Source organism: Orcinus orca, chromosome 21 (genome assembly GCF_937001465.1).
Source record: "Orcinus orca chromosome 21, mOrcOrc1.1, whole genome shotgun sequence".
Taxonomy (NCBI): Eukaryota; Metazoa; Chordata; class Mammalia; order Artiodactyla; family Delphinidae; genus Orcinus; species Orcinus orca.
The window spans coordinates 20,549,868-20,576,207 of NC_064579.1; the positions used below are offsets into that span (position 1 = coordinate 20,549,868).

Here is a 26,340-nt window from a genome sequence, read left to right on the forward strand (position 1 = left end):
GAAAGAGGAAGGGAAAACTTAAGAAAATTCATACAAAATAACACTTCTGCTACGAAAAATAAATTATTTAAACTGAGTGAAAAGAGCTAAATATGGGCCCTCATTTAAATTTAAATTTCCCCTTCCTGTCATTCATTTCTAGGTTTTAGTTTCAATGTGAATATTAGATAAGAAAAATGAACAAAGCACGCCCTTAAAGATTATTAAATAATATGTCATAAAAATTGCTCAAGGTCAACTCTCAAACACCATAGGGAAAGCTGCTAGCTCTTTAGGGAGCTTCTGACTAACAAATAAAATAATAGTTTCAAAGATGCAAGGGTGCCTCCAGCCAAAAACAGGAAAAAGGGCTCTCCCACAGAGATTATTGTTGTAATGGTGTGTGCTCCTGGGAAAGAGATGGACTTTAATAATGTAACAAGTCTGTCAAAACCTCACAGTAATGTCCTTTGGTGTCTGGCCAGAAAGATGTACTGTGTCTAACAGTTGAAATACTACCCCGATTTCTTTCCCCAGTCATCAAAACAAAAAGAGTTTCACTTCACTACTTCCCAGTGGACAGTTCTTTGTTATAAAAATTAAAAACAGGACACAGAACATGTTCAAATTGTAAAGCTCACTAAAGTTACATTAATTTAACAGGACAGATTATGAAATTGCCTAAGTGTTACAAGAATGCTCATTCAACTACTGTGCACCAACCTACCCTAGGAGAAGACTAATGCTCGTTATTACACAAGCAAAGATAAATGTAATTTATGAAAGTAATAAGGAAGAAGAGAGGGACTAGCTGGGTATCAATTATTAATACCTTTTAAAATTCTGTTTCCACTTTCTTTTCAATCTTTTCTGATTTCTTTGTCATCTTCAGCTATATTCCCTGGAAGATTCAGAAAGAGAAAAAACAAAAGGATGAGCAAGATAATTAAAAAGAAAGTATGTGTAGTAGAGATAGGAGTTGGTTACAGGGTAAATTTTACATAATTAATAAATTGACCATATGTGTACTGATATTTTACCATATCTCCAGCACCATGCTATGCCCTAAAAACGGCACTGATTTCAGCAGATTAAATCTATTTTGTAGTGAGGATATATATGGTTTACCCTAAATAACTTCTGGAATCAACTAGGGCATTAGTTAATTAATCAGAGCCTATGAATAATTATATAATAAAAAGTATATTTAGTGCCACATCATCTTGTATAGACACGTCTTATCATGTAATAATAGTTCAATTATAATTCAAAAAAGGGAGAAAGCCACAATTAGCTGGATTCACCTTGATGAAGGAAATAAGAATTCATTTGGCCGTGATGGACTGTTTACATACATAGAGAAAGAAAGTGGGGAGGAGGGTCTTTGAGGTCTACAAAGAAATGGAGTCAAAAGTGAGCATCTCAGCTGAGAAGACAATTCAGTTTCTACTGGAGAAACAGGATTTTGCACATGCATTGTATAGTTATGGAAAATCAGGTCACGAGGATCAGTCAGAGGTCCATATCAAGGACCCAAATATGCCTTCCAAAGCAGGCAAGACTTTCTAAGTTACATGGCCGATTAGGCATTTGCAGGCGCCCTCTGTTGCACTAGGGCCTCAATGATATAAAAGCTCAGAAGTACAATAAGGAATAAACTTAAACTATGATAAACAAAGATGCAATTGAGGGTCAACCATAATGAGTGACCTCAACGGATTTCGGAAGTTGTTGAGGGGCAGGGTGTGCACAGCCTACTCTACTGCTGTGCCGCTGAGAGCCTGGAGAGCAGGGGAGGAGTCAGTCCCCCCATGAGGCTCTGATGGGGTGCCAGGCTCCAGTCTGCAGGGACTGCTGAGAGCTGAGGTTGTCGTTGTGCAGCTGAAGAGAGTGAGATGAACTGAATCAGCACTTAACATCACTCCATCCTTATCCAAAATGGAAAGCAAATAAAAGCTGACATCACCCCAGTGTCAAAGCCTACAAGTTCTTCTCTAGAGAAACAGAAAATGTTTCCGGAAAGCTGCAGCTCCCAACACGGATGCTGACATTCCAGAGTAAATCTCTCTTTGTTCTGCTATTGGGGGATTTGGAGTCTGACAGCTAGCTCCTTGTCCACTTACTGGAAAGAAGCTTTACTAATCAGCATGACATCAGCTCTGTTCATATATCCCGTCATATTTTTGAGTCAGGCAGGAGACCTGGCTAGAAAAGAGCCACAAGTGAAATTCCCACCAGATTCCCACCTGCGCATTTGAGTGTGAGTTCCACAGCAGTTATGTGGAGCTGCCTGTGAGCATCTCAGCCACATCGCTGCTTCTCTTTATGCACAGGCGGGAAGCCTGGAAAAGTACATTTCCTAGACTGACTCAGTGGGAGGCACCTGCACAAGATCTGGAAGGCACAAGAGAACGAGTCATGGCTTCCGCAGACAGCGGAGGTGAGTGTTTGCCAACACCACTCACAGGTCCTCTTGTGAGTCACTCACTGCTCTGGTCCCCGTACTTGCTCATTTTCTGAAGACCAGGAACAACTTTCTGGACCTAAAACACCACCAGTGCTTCCTATGGTTTTGTAAACCTCTAATTTCCTGTGTTCAGTTACTTCGTGTTTCTCTTTTTCTGAATGAAATTTGTCCTATTCAGAGATATATATGAAGAGACTCATGTACTACTTTTACTTTTATACATAAAAGTAAAATAAATTAAAAAAATCAACATGAAAGAATAGCTGGCACTAGAGTTAAGAGAGCTAATTTAGAGAAGAGAAGAAGATACCGGGAAAAAATAACTAAAAAAATTGGATTCCTCTTCTTAGACAAATTTTACAATAAAATACATCCTTGAAACAAAACAAGATATTATAAAAAATAAATGGAGAATAAAAGATATTTAAATATAATAGCTGAAGTAAATGACTCAACAGAAAGATTTACAAAACAAATGTGAAGAAATCTAAACTAAAAAGCTTAAAGATAGCAAGATTCAAAGATACAAAAGAAAACAGAAAAAAATTTAAAAGAAATTATCAAAGAAATGATAAAAGAGAAAAGTCCAAAATCTAAACAAATGCTCTAGGAGATTTTGAGGGTTTTGGTGGGGTTTTTTTTACACTTGATCTTGATCACCTAAAGGTTATTTTCATTCCTTAAACAAGTAATCTCCTTACCCCATCATTAAGACCCATTATTCCCAGTACATTTGTTTTTCAATTTCAGCAAAAATTTAGTGTCTTAACACCTCTGCTGTCTTATCCAGTCTAGATTCCCTGTGATCACATCACATCAAGCATTCACTTAGCAAGGGACCTTTCATGTCCCTTTTTCCTTTTGTACCATTCACTGGGACCAAATCACGACCTTGGACCAACCCAAGAAATTTCCTTCTGTTCCTACGCCATGCTGGGGAGGAAACCACGCAATCAAATAGATGCAGTGTAGTAGTACACCAGAGCAGATCATTCTTTTCCTGAGAGCTAATGATTAAATATTCAGAAATCTTGCAAGTCAGTTGCTAAACCATTGACATCACCCACGTCGGGAATGTTTATACCAACAAAACTGGCAAATGCCACAAATCAGGGCATTTCATTTTTTTCCAAGGAGCCAATTTACAGCCCACCACTGCCACATTTCTGCTCTCCAAACCCACCTGGGCCCTCATCTCTCCAGATAATCCTTTTCAGTTTCATCATCAACTTTCCACTCCATTCTCCATGAATTATTTTCCAAAACTCCATTCTCCTCAAACGTCTCACTCTAAACCTCTTTCACTCTGGTCACATTTCCTAATGAAAATAATTACACCAGTCACCGATTCTCTCAGTGTCCTGACACTCCTACCCCACAGTTTCCCCACATTCTTCCATTCTAACCTTTTCCTTCTTCCTTCTTGTTACAAAGTTTTCCCCTTTCACCTGGATCTCATCCCCTTTTGCCTCTTGAGAAACTTTTGTTCAACTATCTCTTTTTTTTCCTGTGTATATATTAGTTTCTCCTCATTAGATTGTCAACATTCTCAAATTTCTCTAATTAGAAAAACAATATCCCTTAGCCCCCCTGCATCCATCTCCAGCTATTATACTCTCCTTCTTGATCTTAGGACCAAACGAGGCTTTCTGAAGGGCACCTCTCCATCCGCTGTGTCTGCTACGGTAGCTCTGGAGCCAGACAGCTGCAGGTGAGATTCAGTGTCTATCTCTTACTATTTCTGCTGCCTTAGACAAGTGACTCAAGCTCTCTGTGCCTCAGCTTCCTCATCTGGCAACTAGGGAATACCGTCATACTTATCTTAGTAAAGGGGTTGATACAGCTAAAGCACTTAGGTAAGTTCCAGACACATAGCAAATAGAAACTGTCAGTTAGGCACTATGAACCATTGTTTCTACTCACCTCACTGCCCTCCACCCCCCAGGTCATCAGCGATCCTCACGTCGCTAAGTCTAATGCACATATTTCAGTCTTTATGTTTTCAAACTTTTCGGCAGCATTTGACCTTGAATCCTTGGGTAATTCCCCCTTCCCTTCGGTTCCCTGCCACACCATCTTCACTATCTTCTAACCACACATACTGTGTTCTCCCCATTCTAAAAGGCTAGTGTATCTGATTACGCCATGTTTTTCCTTGACCCTGTGCTCCTGGAAAATGTCCTAAGTCAACTGGCTCACAAAAAATATTTTTGAGAATTTTATCATTATTATTATGAATAACAATTATTGTCAATAGATAGAGATAGGTGAGTGACAGATAACAGGTTCGAACCAATCCTTACTATGGGTTGTGTAAGCTAAATCCCAATTTCCCGTCCTGCTTGGTGTCACTATACTATTCGTAAAAGGTTCATTGGCAGGAAAGTGACATGTTACAGGTAACATCCAGTTCATATTATAGTTTGTATCCTCTTAAATAATAGTCAGACACAGAATCATTCATGAGTCAGGCCTCAGGCCTCATCCCTAAGGGATCAGGTAATGTGGATTGCATCATACCTACACCCATGTTCTTACAAGGATGGAAATGTCTCCAACATACTTTTGCCCATCCATACTTCCTGAACACCACTAATTTCACCCAGGCAAGCTTCTTTCTAACACCCACTATGTTATCCTGCAGACCTCTGATTTCACCAATGAAAACTCATTTCTAAGGTTAATTATGCAAAGTAACAAGCCCCTCAGTTGTTGATGGGAGATAACCAAGCTGAAACACTTGTAGGAGCTGCTTGTGAAGAATGACCTTCCTCATCAGCTGAACACCCCCTGAGGTGTGTGTTCCTGATTAGAGCAACTGGCTGTCCCATCTAACATGGAGAATATCTCACCAGCTCCAGGGAGGTTTTGTAAAGTAAATCATAAGCATCATAACGGGTCTCGTCATACCCTTTCCCAAAGCGAACCATTCTTCTTCCTGCACCTCCCTCAGCCCCTCTTCTCCTGGAGAAATTCCATAAGTATCCCAGATCGCTATTTAACGCGACTTCCTCTGGGATGCCTCCCCATCTCCAAAGAAGCCTGGTAAGTGCCTCAACTGTGAGCTCTGCTCCACTCTGCTGTGGCGTTGTTGCATTTTATTGAAATTGTTTATATACTTATCTTTTTTTCTCTTTAAAACTCTACATTCCTAATAGCTAGCATTTATTGAGCCCTGTGTGTCCAGCACTGTGTTCATTTATTTACACGTGTTAATTTACTTACTTCTTAAAATTGTATTATAATGTAAATCCTATTATTATTGTCCACATCCTTATTTTTCCAGTTTTATTGAGGTATAATTGATGAGTAAAAATTGTATATATTTAGGGTGAAAAAAAAACCCCTCTACATTCCTTAAGAGCAGAGACTGGGTCACTGATTTTCTGTTTATTCCCAGGGGACCGCCACACGCCAGGTGCCATGTAGGTGCTAAGTGAGTGATCTTAGAATCGATGAAAGGGAACAAGCCTAACAGCTTATATTGGAAACTGCTATTTTATTCACAATTATCAAACATTTTGAATGCCTATGATGCAAAACGACATGTACGATGATCTGGCAATATGAAGAGATATAAGTCAGGAGCCCCAATCTTCTGAATTCACATTCTAGTTAGTTAGATAGATACACAAAATAGGCAATGGTAATAGAACATGGATAAAGATGTATATCCCCACTTTCAGGGGCAAAAACTGACTGTCAAGTCAATCAGGGTAGTACCATCCTCTTGTTCTTAAAATTGATTCCCTTATCTAGGCCTAAGTCAGTAAGTTTTGACATTACCCTGATCAGACCTTGCTTTAGAAAAGGGCACCTGACACATTTTAGGCCCAGTGAGACACAAGGGGAGTTTGCCTGGGATTTCTGAGAAAGAAATCTTACTCTCTTAGAGCTTTCAAGAGAAACATTTCCTCTTCCAGTATGTGTGATGTACCCATAAAAGCCTGGAACTGCAGCATTTTGCTGTTAAGGAGGCAGTGAGTCTTACAAAAATCTAACACAATAAAAGGCAAAGGGGAGAGACAGAAAGAACCAGTTCCTTTGTACACAATGATGTGCTGCTGAATCAAACCAGCCCTGAAGCTGTGTCTCATATAGGCTTTCCATTATAACTGAATTTTCCCTTATCTCAGTTTTCTCCCTACTTTCTATTATTTATATTTGAAAACCATTAATTATAAGTGTGAAAACAGGACGCAGAATCCAGATTCCAAGATTTGTATTTAATTTACTCCTCAGTATGCACTGGCTAATAAAGCTGCCGTTTTGACCAGTATGGCTAGTCACTTAAATTAGACTAATTAAAATAAATACACTCAGATACTAGAGGTCTGGTGGAATTAATCAAACCACCTGTAGTTTTGGCATCAGGTGAACACTCAACCTGGTTTGAACTACCAGGTATTTGCTTATTAGATATTTAATTGTAGAAGAAAAAGAATTGGGGGGAGAGAAAGATGATAGCACATGAATCTTAAGGAGGAGACTGAAATGGAACAACCAACCTTCAAAGGCAGAATGCTGCCTTCTGTAAGAAAGAAGTCCTGTACAATTCATAGAATGGAACAGAAAAAAATTCAAGAATAACTATAAAATCACTGCAAGATGATTAGGAGCGAAATTTTTTTAAGGCAGGATTCAAACATATCTACTACAGAGTGACCTATCCTCCAGTGCATGAGGTTTAGCTGAATTCCTTATACGACTGGATGTCAAATAAAATGTATTTTTCAAGTGCTTTGAGAAGTCATCTTTATGCTTGTTTGGAAAACTGAGCACAGCAACAGCATTCAGAAGTAAATCCCAGCCCTACAACCTGCATAGAAAGAAGGTATAAACTGAATCTTATTATTTCCGCTGCTTCTCTGTTTCCTACACAATCCAAGGTAACTGAAAAGAATATTTAACTCTTACAGATCATCAGTTCATTTCAAGAAATTTCCAGAATATTTTGTACGTGATCATTTTAGAACATTCCTGTCTGACAATTTCTCTTTCCATAAAAAATGCCTGATTTTACAGCCTCAGTTCAAAGCGTTGAAAGGATTATTCTTATGCACTAAATCCCACTGCCAACCACACTTGGTCTGTTACCCTAGCAAGCCGCGTAGGTACAATGTGAAATAAGGCCAGTGAATGCCATAAAGAGCTCGTAAGTTATGGCAAAGAAAAAAATGATGGGTTCACATAAAAGAAGACAGAGAATAGTCTTAAAGCAGGGTTCCTCAATCTCTGAACTATTAACACTTTGGGTCACTATTAACATTTTCTGTTGTGGGCGGTTGCCCTGTGCATTATGGGTTATTTAACAGCATCTCTGGCCTTCACCATTTAGATGCCAGTAGCCCCCAGTTGTGACAATCGAAAACATCTCCAGGCATAGCCAAAAGGCCCCTCTCCTGGTTGAGAGCCACTGGTTTAAGTAAAATCATTTTCAAATGAAATGATGATAAGCTGGTGCTTCATGAGCATCATCTAATTTTTACAGGGCCTTGAAAAGCATCTTAAATGGAAATGGAATTAGTGTGAGATGGAGCAAACGACGACCCAAGGCCCCACAGCGGTCCTGGATTCAAATGCTGAGTGTGTCTGGTGCTGTTCTAGGCCCTGGACATTGAACGTGACCAAGACATAATTTTTGTCCTCAAGAAGCTTCTAGTGCTTTGGCTCCTGGCTGACGGGTGGAATGGAGACAGTGCTATGGGAAGCCATCTGAGACTCTTCATGCAGCCTTGGAACTGGGAGGAGAAGTGGTCAGAGGAAACTTTCTGGAGAAAGACCTGAGGGGTGAAATGGGATTAGCCAGATTAAGGAAGGTCAAGATGGGCTTTGGAGGCCAAAGCAGAGAAAAGCATTCCAAGGAGTGCAAACAGGATTTACAAATGCCAGGAGTTAAAAGAGAACGTGGCACGGTTCAGCATGGCTGAAGAAGGGGATGGGGAAGAAATGACAGTACTCCTCAAAGTGTCTTAGAGCAAAATGATGAGCCGGAAATAAGATCAGTTATTTTCTACGATCCTTATCACATGTTGGAAAAAGCTTACCTGTGCTTCCAAGGAAATCCTGGTCTACACATATGGATCAGCCATGGTGTTGATTTGATAATAGAATTAGTGCTGTGTTCTTGACTAAGCATTAAAAACGAAATAAAAACACTAGAATGGGATCATCTCAACCTGTTGAAAATAGAAAATAGTAGAAACTCAGTAGGCATTAATGTTATTTATTTAATTTTATTCGTGTTATTACTTATCTCCATATAGCTTGGAACTTTTTTTTTCCAGAATATTCTCACACACACATCTAGTAAAAATATATATGATTTCATCAAACTTCAGAGGCTGTCTAAACTGTGCTGCTCATAGTATTGAGCAAGAGGCACCTCAGAGGTCTACTCAGAGCCGAAGGGAATCGGATTTCCAGAAGCTTCTGTCACCCAGAGCTAGTTTAGGGGAACTGTACTGAGAAAGCAGACGTGTGAAACAAGTCCAAGAGTAGACAGTTATTTACAGTGTGCTTCAATTCACTTCAAGACATTGTATGTGTGCTTCAAGAGCATATTTATATATTTAAATTAATTTCCTCCCAATGAATGTAAAGAAAACATTTAACTGGGTCTCAAGATGTAAGAGAGCCAAACCTTCTCTTTGGTGTTTTTTCACTGTCTTCAACTTCTATTTTTAAGCTATGAACTTCATCGTTACACCTACTGGATTTAGGAGACTAAGGTGTAGTGTGGCTTAAAAAAAGCACTGGCACCACAGTCAAGAGATCTGGGTCTCTTGATATTTTATAAATAGCATGATTGACACTGTGTTACCATAGATAAGTCACATGAATGGATCGACGTACGTCCTGACAACTTCACCAGGTTGTCGTGGGGATAAAAATAATGAAATCCTATGCAAGTGCTTTAAAAAGTGAGATGAGTAACGAAAATATTTCGGGGTGTGATGTGTGCATTTTATGGCTCCCAAATTCTAAGTGACTACATTTTTAAATGTTTGAAAGCTTCCCTTTGCCTCCACGAAAGAGAGAGAAGAACCACAGGAATAGGACTTTTGATGACCTTAGAACAAACCCAGTCTCTGCTAGATTTCCGTGGATTCCTTCATCAACCTCCTTCTCAGGCACCGGCACCATTTTTTTCCTAATGCCCCATCCCCAGCCATCCTCCTTTCTCTCTACAAGATCGCTATCATTATAATGTCAATAGATACAGTTTCTTCCGTATTTAAAAAAAATAAAATGCATCCCAAACCCTTCTTTGACTTCACTTTCCTCTTCAGCTACCACCTATTTTTTCTCCTTCACAGCTAAATATCTTTTAAAAGTTACTTATACACTCTTTCCTCTTCTTCCATTAGTGTGTCAATCCACTCCAATCTGCAGTCTATCCCTAGGTTTCCTAGCATTCATGTCACTAACTACTGAGGGCGTTTTCACTCCTCAGCTCACCGCGCCTGCCACTCATTCAACACTGCTGCCCCTCCTGTTCCGGAAAAGCTCTCTTCCCTGTGGTCCATTAGGCTTTCCTCCCCTCTCTCCACCTCTCTGCATGTTCTGCTCCCCTCGCTGAGTCTTGCAGCTCCTCCTCTGTACTGGATCACTAATGTTTGGAATTCGTCAAGAGTCTTTCCTTAACCTGATTCTATTTTTATCATATAATTTTTCCCAAATAGGTATCATTTGTGGCTACAGTTGCAACAAGCATTGTGGCAGAGCTCAGTGACCCCCGTAGATGCTTTCTTCTCTCCCACAGCAGCCTAGGAGAGAGAATTCCCTTGTAACACTAGCCTCAGTTTGCAATTATATCTCTCAGTCCCCCGCTGATGAACAACTGTGCTCCCCATTCTAGTCCAAAACTAATGGGAGAAGAAACCATATCTGTTTTACTCACTTTTAAATTCCCAACGCCTAGCAGAGTTCTCGCCACATAATGGGCACTTAATAAAAATGCATTGACTGAGTGATTAAGGGACTGAACGTAGAAATGAAGGAATGGTTTAATTATTATGGATTGTAGGCTACAGTGGGACACCCAATGCTTTCTCTATTTCTCTGATTATAAAAACAATGCATGTTCCCTCAACGTATTCAGGTCTCTATTTATATGTCACCTTTGGGAGAGGTCTTCATTGATTGCCCTAGCTAAAAATTTCCCTTTTTCATCATCTGCTCTCTCCTTAGACCCTGCTTTATTTTTTGTAGAACTTAACACTATCTGACATAATTGTGTGTGTGTGTGTGTGTGTGTGTGTGTGTGTGTGTGTAAGTATTTATGTTCTGTATCCCCAGACTAATCAAGTGGTGAAGGGGAAGGGGATGATGGCAGCGGTATGCCCTAGGAAGAAAGAGTATTTTATCACTGAGATTGTTTAGAATTGAGTGATATTAAAAAATGACTGACTTTTGGTGGGTTATTTTTTTTTAGTTCTCTACAGACAGTGCACCCTTTATTACCTGCATTCATGATGGACCGCTCCCTCTGTTACACCCTTAGTGCACCAACGTAAACCACACTAGAACAGAGATGGCTTTTGGTTTTTTTCATGGATCTTTCCCATGTTAGATAAATGAAAGGTCAGTATAAGCATTTTGGAAAATAAATATTAACATTAAAAAATAGACAAAAATAGCCACTCATAATCCCTTCATTGAAAGGTTTAAATGGGTTTTTTAAACACTTTAACATGTTTTCTTCCACTTTTTCCTATGTATTTTTTAACATAACTAAGAGCATGAAATGTACTCACATACCTGCAATTTAATTTTTTTTCCTTAATAATTTTCAAGTAGTTAAGTGAACACAATCTGAAAGCAAACAGCCACAGTTCCAATCCCTAATCAGACACTTACAGTCCTGTGAGCTCTTAAGTCACATACTTAACATCTTTGAGCCTCAGCTTCCTGATTTTAAAAATAGACTAATCACATAACTGCCTCTTTGGGTTGTTACAAAGATTAAGTGAGGTCATCTATGTGCCTGGTTTGTGGTAAGTGAATGTTAGTTTGGGGATGTGCAGCCTCTAGAATGGTCGGCAGTGATCCTAGCCTCTGGGCATTTGCATCCTTGTGTAATCTCCTGCCTTTGAGTTTGGACTGTGACTCAGTGCTGGAGAAATGACAAGTGAGGCACAGCCAGAGAACAGAATATGGCAAAAGTAATAGGGACGTCACTTCTGAGAACTGGTTACAAAGAGACTGTGGCTTCTGTCTCGTACACCCTCTCTTGCTCTCTCCTTAAACTCCAAGGGAAGCCTGCTGTCACAGGTGAGCTGTCCTAGGAAGAGGTTCTTTGTGGCAAGGAGCTGCCAACAGCCAGCAAGAAACTGAATTCTGACCACAGCAGGAATGAGCTTGGAAATGAATTCTCCCCTGTTGAACCATCACGTGAGACCACAGTCACAGTCCAAATGGTTTACAACATTGTCAGAGACCTCGAAGCAGTGGCATTCAGATAAACCTTGCCTGGATTCCTGATCCACATAAACTAAGATATTTTAAAAATGTCTGTTGACTTAAAATAATTTCTGCATTTTGGAGTAAGGTGTTATGTAGCTTTCATGAATCGGCAATTTCAGATATTGCAGAGTGTGGAGAGTTCTCTGGAATGTAATACTTTTCTTTCCCAGCAAGTTTTTGAAAAAGAGATATGAAACAGGACTGGGAAATGGGAAATGAATATACCTTTTCTTTTTATTAGTAAAAGTTAAGCTTCGGTATGTGGCTTAGTGTGATAGCCAAATAATCTTTCTAACTGAATCTCAGAGGTAGGCAGACTTAGAACCCTATCTTGGACAGCACTGGATGAAAGAGCCTTTCTCATGTGTCTGGAAAGAACAGAATCTAGAGAAAGAGCCTGTTACTGGGGAGAAACAGAAAGAAGTCTTCTTCCAGAAGCCAGATACCCAAAGGAAAAAAGGGTAGAGCAGATCATGTCCAGTTTTGCATCTGAAATGTACCAGTTATTCCAGGGGCAGCATGAGTAATGGCACAGAGTAAACCCAGGAGGCGACTACCATGGAGTTCCCTGCACCTAGAGGGAACTTAATCAGTATTGGTTAAGTAGTACTCCCTAATTTTAACCTTTACAAACTACTTATGAATATCACTGTAATAGTTGTATCATATTCATCATGTGGTTATATTCCAATTTATTAAACTAATCACAACTTGTTAGAAATTTAGATTATTTCTAGTTTTTAGTGTTATAAGTATTGCTGATGTGAATGTCTTTCTCCTTATTTCTTCAGCATAACTCCCCAAAAAGACAGTTGCTAACTCAAAGTTTATGAGCATTTACATGTATATTGTTAAATTGGTCTCAAAGGTCTGATTAATTTCCACTCCCTTCAGCAGAGTATAAAAATGTGCTGACACTTGAAGCCTTGGATTTTAGACTTTATTTAATAATCTGTGCTAATTTATAAGTGAATCATATCTTGTCCTTACTTGAATTTACAATTCCTTGATTATTAGTAAGGTTGAAGACTTTCCACTGTTAATCGGCCATTTGTATTTCCTTTCCTCTAAATTATCTGTGTGTCTGGTGCTCGTGCATCTGCTGGCGTCATCTACCTCTGTCCTTAGGGCAGACACTCAATTGCCTCTCTTCTGGAGCAGTGTGATCCCACAGAGAAAAGGGCCTGGGAAAATGCACTGAATGTTTTGGATTATTCTTAACATTTCTATAATTCCCTTTTTTTAAACAATTTTTCTAGAGTGTTTCATACTCTATTATGGCTCCTAATAACACTGAATGTAGCATGATACATATCAGGTTTTGTTCCAAGGGCTTTGTATAGATTAATGCACTGAATCCTCACACTGACCCTATGAAGTAGCTACTATTTTTTTTTAATAAACAAATTTATTTATTTATTTGTTTATTTTTGGCTGCATTGGGTCTTCGTAGCTGAGAGGAAGCTAAGGAGAAAAAGTACTGAGTATCTGTTTTGCCCCAGGTAAAACAGATAACAGGTGGCAGAGCTGGAATCTAAACTCAAGAGCTTCCATGCCAGGGTTCACGAGCTTATCCACTAATCCACCCAGTACAACACCTTGGTTAATCCTACAGGATAGTGGACTCAATTTTTCCTAACAAGTCATCCTCAATAAATAACGTGTTTGCACATTAAAATGATAAGGATTCTACCTCACTCTGATAAGGTTTTAATAATAAAGTGATTGTTTTCAAAATTGAAGAGCTTCTATTTACAATAGCCAGGACATGGAAGCAACCTAAGTGTCCATCGACAGATGAATGGATAAAGAAGCTGTGGCACATATATACAATGGAATATTACTCAGCCATAAAAAGAAACGAAATTGAGTTAACTGTAGTGAGGTGGATGGACCTAGAGTCTGTCATACAGAGTGAAGTAAGTCAGAAAGAGAAAAACAGATACCGTATGCTAACACATATATATGGAATCTAAAAAAAAAAATGGTTCTGAAGAACCTAGGGGCAGGAAAGGAATAAAGACACAGACGTAGAGAACGGACTTGAGGACATGGGAAGGGGAAGGGTAAGCTGGGACGAAGAGAGAGAGTGGCATGGACATATATACACTACCAAATGTAAAACAGTTAGTGGGAAGCAGCCACATAGCACAGGGAGATCAGCTTGGTGCTTTGTGACCACTTAGAGGGGTGGGAAAGGGAGGGTGGGAGGGAGGCTCAAGAGGGAGGGGATATGGGGATATATGTATACGTATAGCTGATTCACTTTGTTATAAAGCAGAAACTAACACACCATTGTAAAGCAATTATATTCCAATAAAGATGTTAAAAAAAATTGAAGAGCTTTATTTCTTTCTGATTATAAACAATGTGTATATTTTGATGTTTAAAGTGTTCAGGGAGTGCAAAAAGAAAAATTATATAAGTTCATCCTCCAGAAGCAGAAAAAGTACAGTGTAAAAAAATGAGAGTAATTTGAAATTCTATTTTCATATTGTTGCAACAAAATCTGATGGGGTTTAAAAGCATAAAATCCTACTTGCTGTAAAAGATTTTCACACCATCCTTTGACTATATATATTACACTGTAACATTTAGATGTTACCAAAGAAACATATATATTGGGGGAAATTTAATTATTTAGGTACAACCATCTTAAATTCAATTATAGAAAGGAGATTTCACTTAATTAAAGAGATGAAACAAAGCATTTAAAAACAGCCCAGATAATCTAGGATATTTGTGTTGCTTCCTGTAATCCTATTTCCCCTTCTATTTAGAACACTAATTTGTTCCATTTACAAGAAAGAACTTACCACACACTTAAGTTAATCAAACTTACATAGTAAATCATGGGTGAATACAATTTAGGTGTACACTGATCCCTGAAGCAATGCTATTAAAAACTGATGACTTCCACTTTACTGAATGCTCTAAAAATTATGACAAATATTTAAAATCAATTAAGATTGATTTCTGGTTAATGGGACTATTCAAAAATCATACAATCCAAAAACTAAAAGGATAAGCACACTGTTCACATTTATTTAATTTTAAAAATTTAAACAATAATTTTTAAAGTCTAAAATAGTCTTTACTCGAAAACCCTTTTAAACTAAACATTGATTATTCTTCTAAAATCATTAATTATCTCATGCCTTAATTGTCAGTGTTACAAAGTGGGAATTGATCCCAAATATATATTTTCTGGTCCTAAATTAGCAGCTATTTCACCTGTTTCAAAATACTGTGAAAAATTACAGTTCACAATGTAGGGACATAATATATTCAAGGCAAGCACCATATCTTTATCCTCTTGTGTAACAATACACCTGGTTCATAGCAGACATGCAACCGATAATTGTTGCTATGTTTTCTATTTAAAGGCAACTATATTATATCTGGAATATTTTCTGTTTCATATCAGTATATCACTAAACTTCTCTTTCACTAGGTGTTCAAAATGCACAGCCTTAAGAAAAACAAAAAATATGATCAACTATTTTGGTAGCAATCAAATGATTCCTCTGTACTTGACCTCTTTTGACTCTCTTTGATTAAAAATCAGATATTTGATTGGACTTAAACTGTAGGGTTTTTTCCTTTCTCTGTTTTTATTTTCTCTATCTTCCGTCCAATGTGGTTAAGTACTGAGCTATAATAGAGTTGCACGATACAGAAAAAAGGACAGAACTAAGGTATATCCTAACTTTACCTCTTACTAACATGTAACTCTGAGCAAATTTCCCATTTGCAAAATAATAGGATCTAATATTATTTCCTCATAACACCACCTAACAAAATCATGATACTATGTATCGTCATAATATTTAATAGCTGCCACAGTCCTTGTCTATTTTTAGGGATTGTGTAATTTCTTTTCAACGTTATTTTTATTTCTAATTATTCAAGGTAATCAAAGATGTGCTTTTTTTGAAAATAAACTTCCACCAAAAAAAGAAAAATTCTAAAAATGTGGATGGGAAAAACCTATAAAGATAAACATTTTGGAAAAGTTCACAAAGAGTTGAAATGTTCCAAATAGATGACATGATGATGAGATATTAGGTGACAGTGAGTAAGTCCCATTTTTTCTATTTCTGGTTTTGTTCAGGGCCAGCCAGGGAAAACGAGGGAATCAACAGCTCACGTGATCTTACACTGCCTACCTCTGTCGCTGGGACAGAAGGTCCTTTGATACGTCTCTCGTTACTTAGAGAAACTGGGTGCGCTCTAGTCAGTGTTAGGCTAGGCTGTAACATGGTGTGGGGAGGGGCTCATCCTGGCATCGGGATGCTTTGGATTGTCTCGTCAGCCCAGCAGCCATGGAGGACATTCTGTGCTGAAGCCTGGACCATGGTGCCTCAGAGCAGCTATGCCCAGCCTATGCTGTGGATAATCACAGACTCCATTCCTTCTCTGATGGTTGGCCTTCTGTCACATCTACACAGAGTGTTGCTTAGTGTTGGTGTTGAAACCAAGTTGTATAAGCCCTAAGACTCACTGATTTTTTTTAAAACTGGCTGTGCACATTGACATGAATCAGAATACTTTGCTGGGCAACAACAAAAAACCCCCTGGCCAATATATACGTTTTACCAACTTACAAACTAAATTGATGATTTTTTTCCCTTAAAAAAATAATAAAACCAGAAAATAATGCAAGCAGAAGCAAAACTATATGTGTTCTAAAACTATTAGTCAGTTATAAAAATACTGTTCAAAATGAAGCCAGACTAAACCCATGCTTTATTAAGTAGAAGTTCCTCAGTAACCCAGCTGCCTCCAAATGGAATTCTGTCATGCACCCCTTCCGAGCTCTCCACGCTCAAAGACTGAAAACTCATCAAAGTCTGATGGGATTGACCTCTCCACCATGAAATCTTGTATAATGTTCTCAACTGCAATTCTCTCTCCCATCTGGGAACTTATTAAAACATATTATCAAGACTTCTTGTGACAATCTTTATTAAAACAATATTAACAAGGCATGTGCATTTACAATCCCTAAATCCCTACTAGGTACAGCATTCATCTGAAAATACCAGAATGCCCTACCAACAGTCCTGAAACAAGAGAAGCTTCCCTCCACCAAACAGCAATTCCAGAAGTGGACAGCTGCTGGGATCTTGCCTGACATTGCCTTCTCAGTGACTGGATAGGGGAGCAACCCTAAGCACCATGTTTTCATGCAATAGTGTGCAAAGGCACTCAGCAGGGGACAGCATGGAAGAGAGAGTCTCCTTGCCCCTTTGTATCTTTGTAGGGAGGCCCTAGAAGTCTTCCTCTTTTATCTCATTGCCCAGTGGAGGTCATGCCTACTTCTGGAACATACCTCTGTACCTTAAGATCAAAGTACTTGAACCAAATCAGGGTTCTGGTGAGAAAGAAGGTCAGAGGTAGGGTACTTTTGGATAGGCAATATACTGTACCTAATTTAGATCAACATATGTAATACAACAAACCTATAAGATAAGGGAAGATTTTGATTTTTTTAACAACAGCAACAGCAAAAATCCCTGAGGTTCAAATACAGTAAGTAACTTGTCCTAGACCATACGACTAGACAGGAGTGAAACAGGACTGAAATTCAAGTTTCACTCGCTCTAAATATTAGTTTCATTCTTAAGTTCATCTATTACTTCCCCCTTTTTTTTTTTTTTTTTTTGCGGTACGCGGGCCTCTCACTGTTGTGGCCTCTCCCGTTGCGGAGCACAGGCTCCAGACACACAGGCTCAGTGGCCATGGTTCATGGGCCCAGCTGCTCCGCGGCATGTGGGATCTTCCCGGACCGGGGCACGAACCCGTGTCTCCTGCATCGGCAGGCGGACTCTCAACCGCTGCGCCACCAGGGAAGCCCTATTACTTCCCCTTTTGACTGTTAAATAATTTAACTGGAGTATGTTTGTTTCAGCTTTGTATGTGTACAAATTTATTGTATAAAAAATAACTCCCTCAACTCTATTTGGTAAGATATTAATTTCTATAAAGATATTGAAAGACTTAAGCAGAATTTACAATAGAAAGAGGATGGAACATCAAGAACTAGTAAAGTTGAATATGGAGTAGGTAGGGAGCCATGGGACTTACTGTATTTTAAAATACAAAGCTAGCTACTAGTTATATGGCAAGAAAATTATTGCTACTAATAACGAATGACAGTAATACACCAGCAGTTAGAGATCCTACAAATAGTCTTTTCTGTTAGCTTAATGATGTAGGAAACAAGATATTATTTATTCTAATTTTGCTATTGGCTTCTACATTTTACTAGTAAATTGTCTTAACAGACTTTAGGATCACTCGTGATAATCTAAATGGCGGTAAGAGACATCAACATTTACCTAAGATAGTGGGTGACCCAGAGACATTTTACAATATAATGTTTTTGAGGCAGACTTGTTTTGCTTATACTAGTGTTAAAATGAGTTTGCTATTTTTAAGCACATTTCAGCTGGTCTAAATACAGAAGAGTCCCTGAAGGAAGCCATATTTAAATTAACTCTCCTTGGTATAGTTTTAAATTCTCACATTGACTGATTTTGCAATTTTTCTCACTGCCTGGTAAGGGCAAGTAATTTTGTACATTAAAATACGATGTTTGAAATTGGCACCGCTCTTAGTTACTGTAAGGATTTACCCAACAATTATTTGTGCAATTATTTGTATTTTTTAAAATAAAATATCTTTCTGTTGAAGGAGCACTTGTGACGTAGACTTCCATCATTAGAATTAATTAAACATCAAGAAAAATCAGTGTGCATTCACAAAGAATCAGTGTTGTTTTTCACTTCCATAAAGTCTCATGTTCAAAGCTAGGATTTATGTAGAATTTCATTTAGAAATATATCTATAATCACTGTGTTTCTAACTTCAAACTGAACATACCGCTTCAGGCTGCAACATCTTACACCTACACATTACAGCTGCCTTAGTTCTCTCATCTCTATTTCACTCTCTTCTTACCTTTAATTAAAATGCATTAAAGAAAGAAAAAAGAAACAAATGGTTGTAGAAAGTAGCATTTAAATGGGAACGATTTCTCTAAATACTGCTGTTTAGGCAATATACGGCATGGTGTGCAGCTTCATCGAGTACACACAAGATAACATAAATATTACTGATTATGATGTTGGATGGAGTGAAAAGGACTCTTCCTGGGATCTGACTTCCAGATGGAACTTTTCAACATGTGAGCTATAGCATCTCCTGAATCTTTCACTTTTTGAAATCATTTGTGTTTTCATAAAATTTACAAATGAGTATAACTTGTTACTTTTCTATTGCTGCTGTAGAAAGTTACTGCAAATTTAGTGGTTTAAATAATACAAATGTATCATGTTAGAGTTCTAGAGGTCAGAAGTCTGAAATGGTCCCTCTGGGCTAAAGATAAGGCAGTGGAAGGATTTCATTCCTTTCTGGAAGCTCTGGAGGACCATCTGTTTCCTTGCTTTTCCAGCTTCTAGAAGCGGCCCTTACACCTCGGCTCAGAACTAACTCCCTTCCATCCTCAAAGCAAGTGGCAGCTAGGCAAGTCACATCCGATTCCTCTGACACTGACTCTTCTGCTTTCCTCTTCTGCATTTAAGGACCTTGGTGATTACATGGAGCCCATCTGAGCAATCCAGGATCATCTTTCTATCTTAAAATCAGCAGATTAGCAAATATAATTTCATCTGCTACCTTAATTCCCATTGGCCATGTAATTTAACATAGTCAAAGGTTGCAAGGATTAGAACAGGGACATTTTTTAGAGACCGTTTTTCTGCCCACCGCAAATATAAACAGATATACCCCACTCTAATAAATTAGAGGTATAAATGTTCAGTACTCCAACATTTTCACTCATAGATTAGACATATTTAAAGATCTATAAATGATGCATATTTGAACACGTATATAATCTATGTATAGAAATAAATATCACTTTTTATAATAAATATACTGGCATATTGATAAATATCCCTAAATAAAACAAGTCACGTGTTATATGCACAATAGTAAATCTAAGCTCTTTGCTTCACTTCCCTGGTTTTTGCCTTGGCTCCTGTATCATACTTTATCAACCTACTTGTTCTAACGAGGGGTTGACCATCAACCTCTCTTTCAAAAAACAAAGGCATATAATCACATTTGTACACGTACAAACCCACTTACAAGCACACACCCACACACCTAATCAGGTTTCTGAATCAATCCCATCTGAGGGAGGGAAAGTTTTTTCATCCTGATTTCCAGGGGTTCACCTTTTAGTTGCTGCTATTAAATCCACTCCCATGTTGCTTCCTGGACTGAAGCCATTCTAATCCCAGTGATGCCTAATTCTGGTAAGAAGGTTATGGTTATACCTGCACATCAAAGTCTGAGTCCCTATGTCCCTTCAGTATAGGCACACACCGTGCATCCGGGTTCACCTTTCAGTATAGGTTCACACTCTGAGGAATCGTACAGCCTACCTCATATTCTGATTCTAGGAGGATCCTAAAATCCTGACTGCACGTTGACTACATTGGTTTCAGAATGTAAGATCTCGCACACTCAAATTAATTTGTGGCATGGCTATTGAGCAGAAAATCGTATTTATTACACAATGAGTTTTGTTCTATTGGGAATGGAAGAGGAGTTACACTGGCAGAATTCACTGTGTCTTAAATAAGTAACATGCTCAACCTAAAACAGCTGAAGAATGTTGAGCTTCTTAGGCAGCTAAATTCCCTAAAAATTTTATTCTTTGAGACATTAAATCACTGCAATAAATATTTACTAAACACATATTGTATACCAGGCTTAGCTCTAGGCACATGGGATACATGAGTGTACAAAAGAAAAAACGACCCCTGTCTAACATGTGTCATGTTGCAGAGCAGAGCAGTGCATTCAGGAAACCTCACATAAAGGGCTTTGTCATCATAATCCACAGTGCAGGAAGGAGGCAAAGGCAGGCTGCCTTTCTCATGGTCTGGCTCTTCCCTAGGCTTGCTTCTCTTTCAACTTGTATTTTATAATTTACCTTTTTCTGTGTTCTTTCATTATAACTTACCCATCACTAGAATGTAAGCTCCAAGAAGGCAGGAAATTTTATCCATGCTGGTCACAGCTGCATCTTCATGGCTCAGAACAGTGCCTGGCACACAGTAGGTTCTCAAGAATTTATTTGTGGAATGAGTGAATAAATAGGCGAACTTTGCCTTTTGGTCCACTCCCGGCTGCTCTCCTCCTTGGCTCCTGTGTCACACTTTATCCAGTTTCTGTGGTCTAAGTCTTCATTGGCAGATGCTGAACAAAGGAAAGGGAGTACTAGTATTTTTCACCTTTAGCTCTCATAGCCTTTGTTTCTTCACCTGTACAATGAGGGTGATAAAGGTTTTATTACTTATCTACTGCTGTGTAATAAATGAACCCCAAATTTAGTGGCTTAAAACAATAACAACAAAAGTGTATTATTCCACATAATTTTTATGGGCCAGGAATCTGGGAGAGGCTTAGGTGGGTTCCTAGAACCAGGGTCTACTAGTCAAGGTCTCTCATGAAGTTGCAGTCAGGAAATTGGCCAGCACTGTAGTCATCAGAGGCTTACCTGGGGCTGAAGGGTTATTTCTTGGGTGGCTCACTGGCAAGTTAATGCAGGTTGTTGATAGGAAGTCTCAGTTCCTCAATTTGTGGTCCTTTTCATAGCAATACCTAAGGGGCCTAATGACATGGAGAGATGGCTTCCCTCCGAGAGTGACCCAAGAGTAAGCAAGGCAGAATCCACATGGCTTGTGTGATCCAGCCTCAGAAATCACACACCATCCTTTCTACAATATTCTACTTAGTTACATGGGTCAGCCCTGTTCACTGTAAGAGGAGAGTACACAAAGGCACAAATACCAGGGGGAGAGGATCATGGGGGATCATCATCTTCAAGTCTGGCCACCAGAAGATACCTGACAAGATGGTGGTGGCATTTAAATAAGTCGCACATGTAAAGCACCTGGCATGGTGCCAAGCACACGGTAACTAGGAAATGTCGGTTCTACTTGGTTGCTCAGGCTTCACTGAGCTTTTTTTGTTTTTTTTTTAATCGTGGTAGATTATCGCTCAGTGCTTTCTGTAGACGTCTGCCTTTGTCTATGGAATTCGTATCTCTTTCTCATCTATTCATTCATTCAACAAGTCTGCTGTCCTCAAATACTATAAACCTGTGACAAGCTTATCCACCTGAATTATACATTTTTGGCACTAACCACTTGGTGAAATATGACCCCAAATGGCTGGTCTGCCACTGTGGTATTAGAATGTGCTATTTCCTGGCACCTGTGCAATGATATTATCTCCCGGATTTCCAGGTTACACCTGGTGTCTGTCAGTGGTAAGTAAGTTGGTTATCTTCTCCAACCCGCTCTGGTAACTTTGACCCTTTCGACATTACCTTCTATGCTTCCAACCTTTCTACACACAGAGAAAAATCTATCACGGCCTCAGCTTGGGTGTCATGAAAGCAGACTGCTGTGGTCTGAGTAATACAGAGCTGTGCAGAAATAAAAGGGATAAGCAAGCAGATGAGAACAAGTCTTTGACAGATGACTGAAGACCAAGCTGAGAAGAGAGAAAAAAAATCCTTCTAAAATGAACTTTTCATCAAACCTGAGAACAATTAGCGGGTGAAGAAGAAATTTTGTAAACCTCATTCCTCTTGATTCTTTTCAAATCATAAGCTGTTTATGAGTGCTCGCCCATAAGCATTATTTTGCACATTTGAAGAAACTAATCATAAGCTTCCCCCGAAGCCAGCACCTGCTCAATTCTGTATTGCCAGCAAGGGTGTCACAGGGGTAGAGGCCTCACTCCAGGGAGTTAGCAGCAGATTAAACTTCAGCCGGAATGTTGGGAGAAGCTGGTATGCTGAGTCAATACCAAGTACCAGGTTTAATTTGATGTTTTCCATGCACGATGAAAATTGCGGGTTTTTTCTAACTGTAGAACTATTGCCTCTTCTGCTTTCTTTTATCGGTTCCCTGTAGAGCGTGTGTTATGCTCTGATATTTGAAATTGATCGTGCAGGTTCTATTTCGAGGGTGATAATAAACCTGGTACAAAAGCTGGGGTTAGTGAAGGTGACTATTAACCTTTCTTCTAATACAGTCAATCGATTTTGCCTTGTGGCACCAACAGATTCCCAGTATGATCTGCTGATGTCTTCAATTTAAATATCACCTATAGATGAAGAATTAGAAATGGAAGAGAAATAGTTGTCTGAATTTTTGCAGGGAGAGCTAAAAAAGAGTTACCCCTCATTGTGTCCAGACTATTATAAATTTTGCCACTAAGGAATTCATAGGCAAATTAAAACCCTTTATTATCTGCCATGTATAGAACATCACATTTCTCATTTACTTATGAAGGTAAAGATCAACATACTAAAAAACTTTAAGCAATTTTAAGATCAAAATGATTCTTGCCATTGTGTGGCAAAAAGAAGTTTTGTAATTAGATAAACCAGACTTACTGTGCTGTTTTGGGGAGGTAACTTAATTTGAGCCTCAGTTTCTCTATCTGCTAAGAGAACAAAGAATTCCTGCATATTAGTTCTGTGAAGGTCAAATTATTTATCATCTGCAGCACCTAGAAGAATACTAGGTGGTTGTTGAATAAAACGTGAGTTCTCTTCTCTCTTTCTCGGAATGGTTTTTACAACATATGTACAGTTTTTCAATTTGTTTTCCATTTCTGAGTCTAAAGAATCTCAGGTTTTATCCTCATTTGCTACAACAGATTTCTTTCAGATAATGCACTGGCAAGGTGACAGATGAGTTACCCAGTGTTTGATTGGGAAACACATCTCTGAACTTCTTACTGTCATCTTAAAATGTGGGTGTAGATTGGATTACAACTGGTTTGGCATTAATAAAAATATATATGACAATTATAGTTGCCCTACATGGGAGCTTTTACTGGTGCCTTGTGACCTGTTTACTATTTCAGGTTGAAGTCCAATAAATTTCATTTTTGTAATAAAAAAAGTCTTCATTTCCAAATGATTAGCCAGCTAGAAAAACTATAAACCTCCTAACTCAAGACTTGGGCAAGAAAGAGATTTGATGCTCCTTGTAAATTCTCCATTGCAAACAAAATCAACATTTGTGTGATATAAGAATCACATCTTGGGACTTCCCTGGTGGTCCAATGGTTAAGACTCTGCACTTCCACTGCAGGGGGCACAGGTTCGATTCCTGGTCAGGGAACTAAGATCCCGCTCGCCAGGCAGCGCGGCCTAAAAAAAGGAAGAAAAAAAGATTAAAAAAAAGAATCACGTCTTGACCAATTATCGATCATTACATACATGGCTTTACATTTCTAAAATTAGGATTATAAAGATATCCAACAAGGACCAAATGAGACCATGACACACGAGGGTAGCCTGACCTTAGAGCTACTTAGGAATTACTGTGTAAAGGGAACTTTGATTTCATGGGTTGAGAATAAGTATGCATCTTGATAGCTTAAAGCAACATTACAAAAGTGGACCCATGCTGTATCAGTATACTTACTCTTTTGTTCACGTAGAAAACCAAACCTCTTATTGTTTATATCACACCTTTTGCGGGGTAGGAGGAGGAAAATGAATTTATTTAAGAAATTAAAAAAACAACATTGAAAACAACTCGAAGCCCCAGGAAGCTAAAGGACATGGTAATAATTGTGCCTTCAGAATGAAGTAGCAAGAGCTGTATGTTTTACTGAAAATGACTGAGTTGGATAACAGTTGTAAAAAGACTCAAGTGTTTGAACATTTTACTACCTTAAAAATGGGAAAGACAAACTCAATTAGGTTTTTCCTGAAAAGTCTCTCTTGTGCTAAAGAAATTAATACACATCCAAGGCTATGGCATATGTATATTGTATTTGGAAGTATCCTGTTGTGTTTAATGCAAATTCTTAAAGTAATACATTCAAGGCATTGCATGCATCTCACCCATGGTGTAAATTTGGATTAAGCAACAAAACAGAAGGCCTGCTTTGTTCATGACATGAAACATATAATTTAACAGTCAATGAGTAAAAACTGCTAATGGACTCAACTCGGTAAAATGTCATTTTACACTAACCCTTAGTCAGTCTCCCTGAGTTTGCTGTGCCTATGAATGCCTGGAAGGGGATGGAAAACCATGGTCTTCCTCGGCATGGAGAGCTGACATGGGTTTGACTTCCTGATCAGCTCATTTTGTAATATTCCTTTCTCCTTAGATTTTCTGTCTTTCATGTTCTAAAACACTTTTTCTCTCTACCTATAGAATTTTATTACTAAAAGGTAACTTGATAGTACGTTTCTTGAAGGAATGGTTTGGGGGGCTACAGGCAGTTAGGAAAATGTTTGTGTAAACATTTTGTTTTCTTACTAGAAACTGGTTTGACAACTTAAGTCTGGCTGTGTTGTAGGCAAATTTTATAAACTCAGGGTTGGGACTGCTAGAGAGGCCAGTTTTATTGCTTTGGCCTTAGTTCTGGAAAGGATTACTTAGATTTTTTTTTATTAGTATTGCCTGAAAATTTCACAATCCTCTAGGAGTTAAGTACATGGACTCCGATTTTACATGAGCCAGACCTGACTCTGACTCCTGATTCCGGCACTGCTTATGTGACCTCTGCCACCTTCCCTCTTTAAGCCCTAGTTTCCTCATCTGGAAAATGACATCATAATAGTATCTATTCCTCATGTTTTGAGGATTAGATTGGGTTTCCTTATGCAGTACAAAGCACATGTGATTACTGCATATTAAGTTTGCAGAACTTTTTAGCTTTTTTTACGTTTATTCTCTGTAGATGTCGGTTTCGCTCAGTTCCTTCCTGAAGAGCTCTGAGCAGCTTTCTTGCCTCATCAGTCTTACTCTGTGAAAACCACTCTTCCAGGTACACAACAAAAGAGATCTGTGACTTTCCAGAGCTCCCTCTCTAGTGGGGGTAAATATGCACAAAAATAGCTTCAAAACAACAGTGTAGATGATAACCGTTAGAGCAGAAATATAAAATTGTTAACTTTAGGAGTACAGGAAGAAGACCCGGCTGTATAATTTTCGAGTCCAGTGCAAAATGAGAATGCAGAGGCCCTTGTTCAAATTTCAAACAGCAAGAGCAGAGCATTAAGCCAAGCACTGACCACTTCTGAGCTTGGGGCCCTGTGTGACTGTGTTTGTCCCACACCTATGCATCTGGTCCTGACTGGATGGGCATATTCATTTCAAGCAAGAAAATTAGAGATCTATTTGTTGAAAGATCTAGCAGCTCAACTAGACCTTGAAGAATGGAAAGAACTTTGAAGAATGGGTAGAAGAGTCTGGGCAAAAGAGAAAATTTGTGTCAAGCCCCCATGGACTTAAAAATAGTTAGTTTGTTTTTTTTTAAGAAAATAAGACTTATTGGGGAAAAGGAAAAGTGATTTGTCAATA

General features: G+C 38.6%; 1 long non-coding RNA gene and 1 other non-coding gene across 2 annotated transcripts; one reads left to right on the forward strand and one right to left on the reverse strand.

Annotated features, from left to right (window-relative positions):
* Window positions 1-809: 809 nt before the first annotated feature.
* On the reverse strand, window positions 810-26,340 carry LOC117195653 (uncharacterized). Its single transcript, XR_004475419.2, has 3 exons — window positions 20,955-26,340; window positions 8,494-8,625; window positions 810-880 (listed from the first exon to the last, which is right to left on the reverse strand). It is a non-coding gene; the product is annotated as an uncharacterized LOC117195653 (long non-coding RNA).
* TRNAG-UCC (transfer RNA glycine (anticodon UCC)) lies at window positions 24,066-24,138 on the forward strand. The gene has a single exon. It is a non-coding gene; the product is annotated as a tRNA-Gly (tRNA).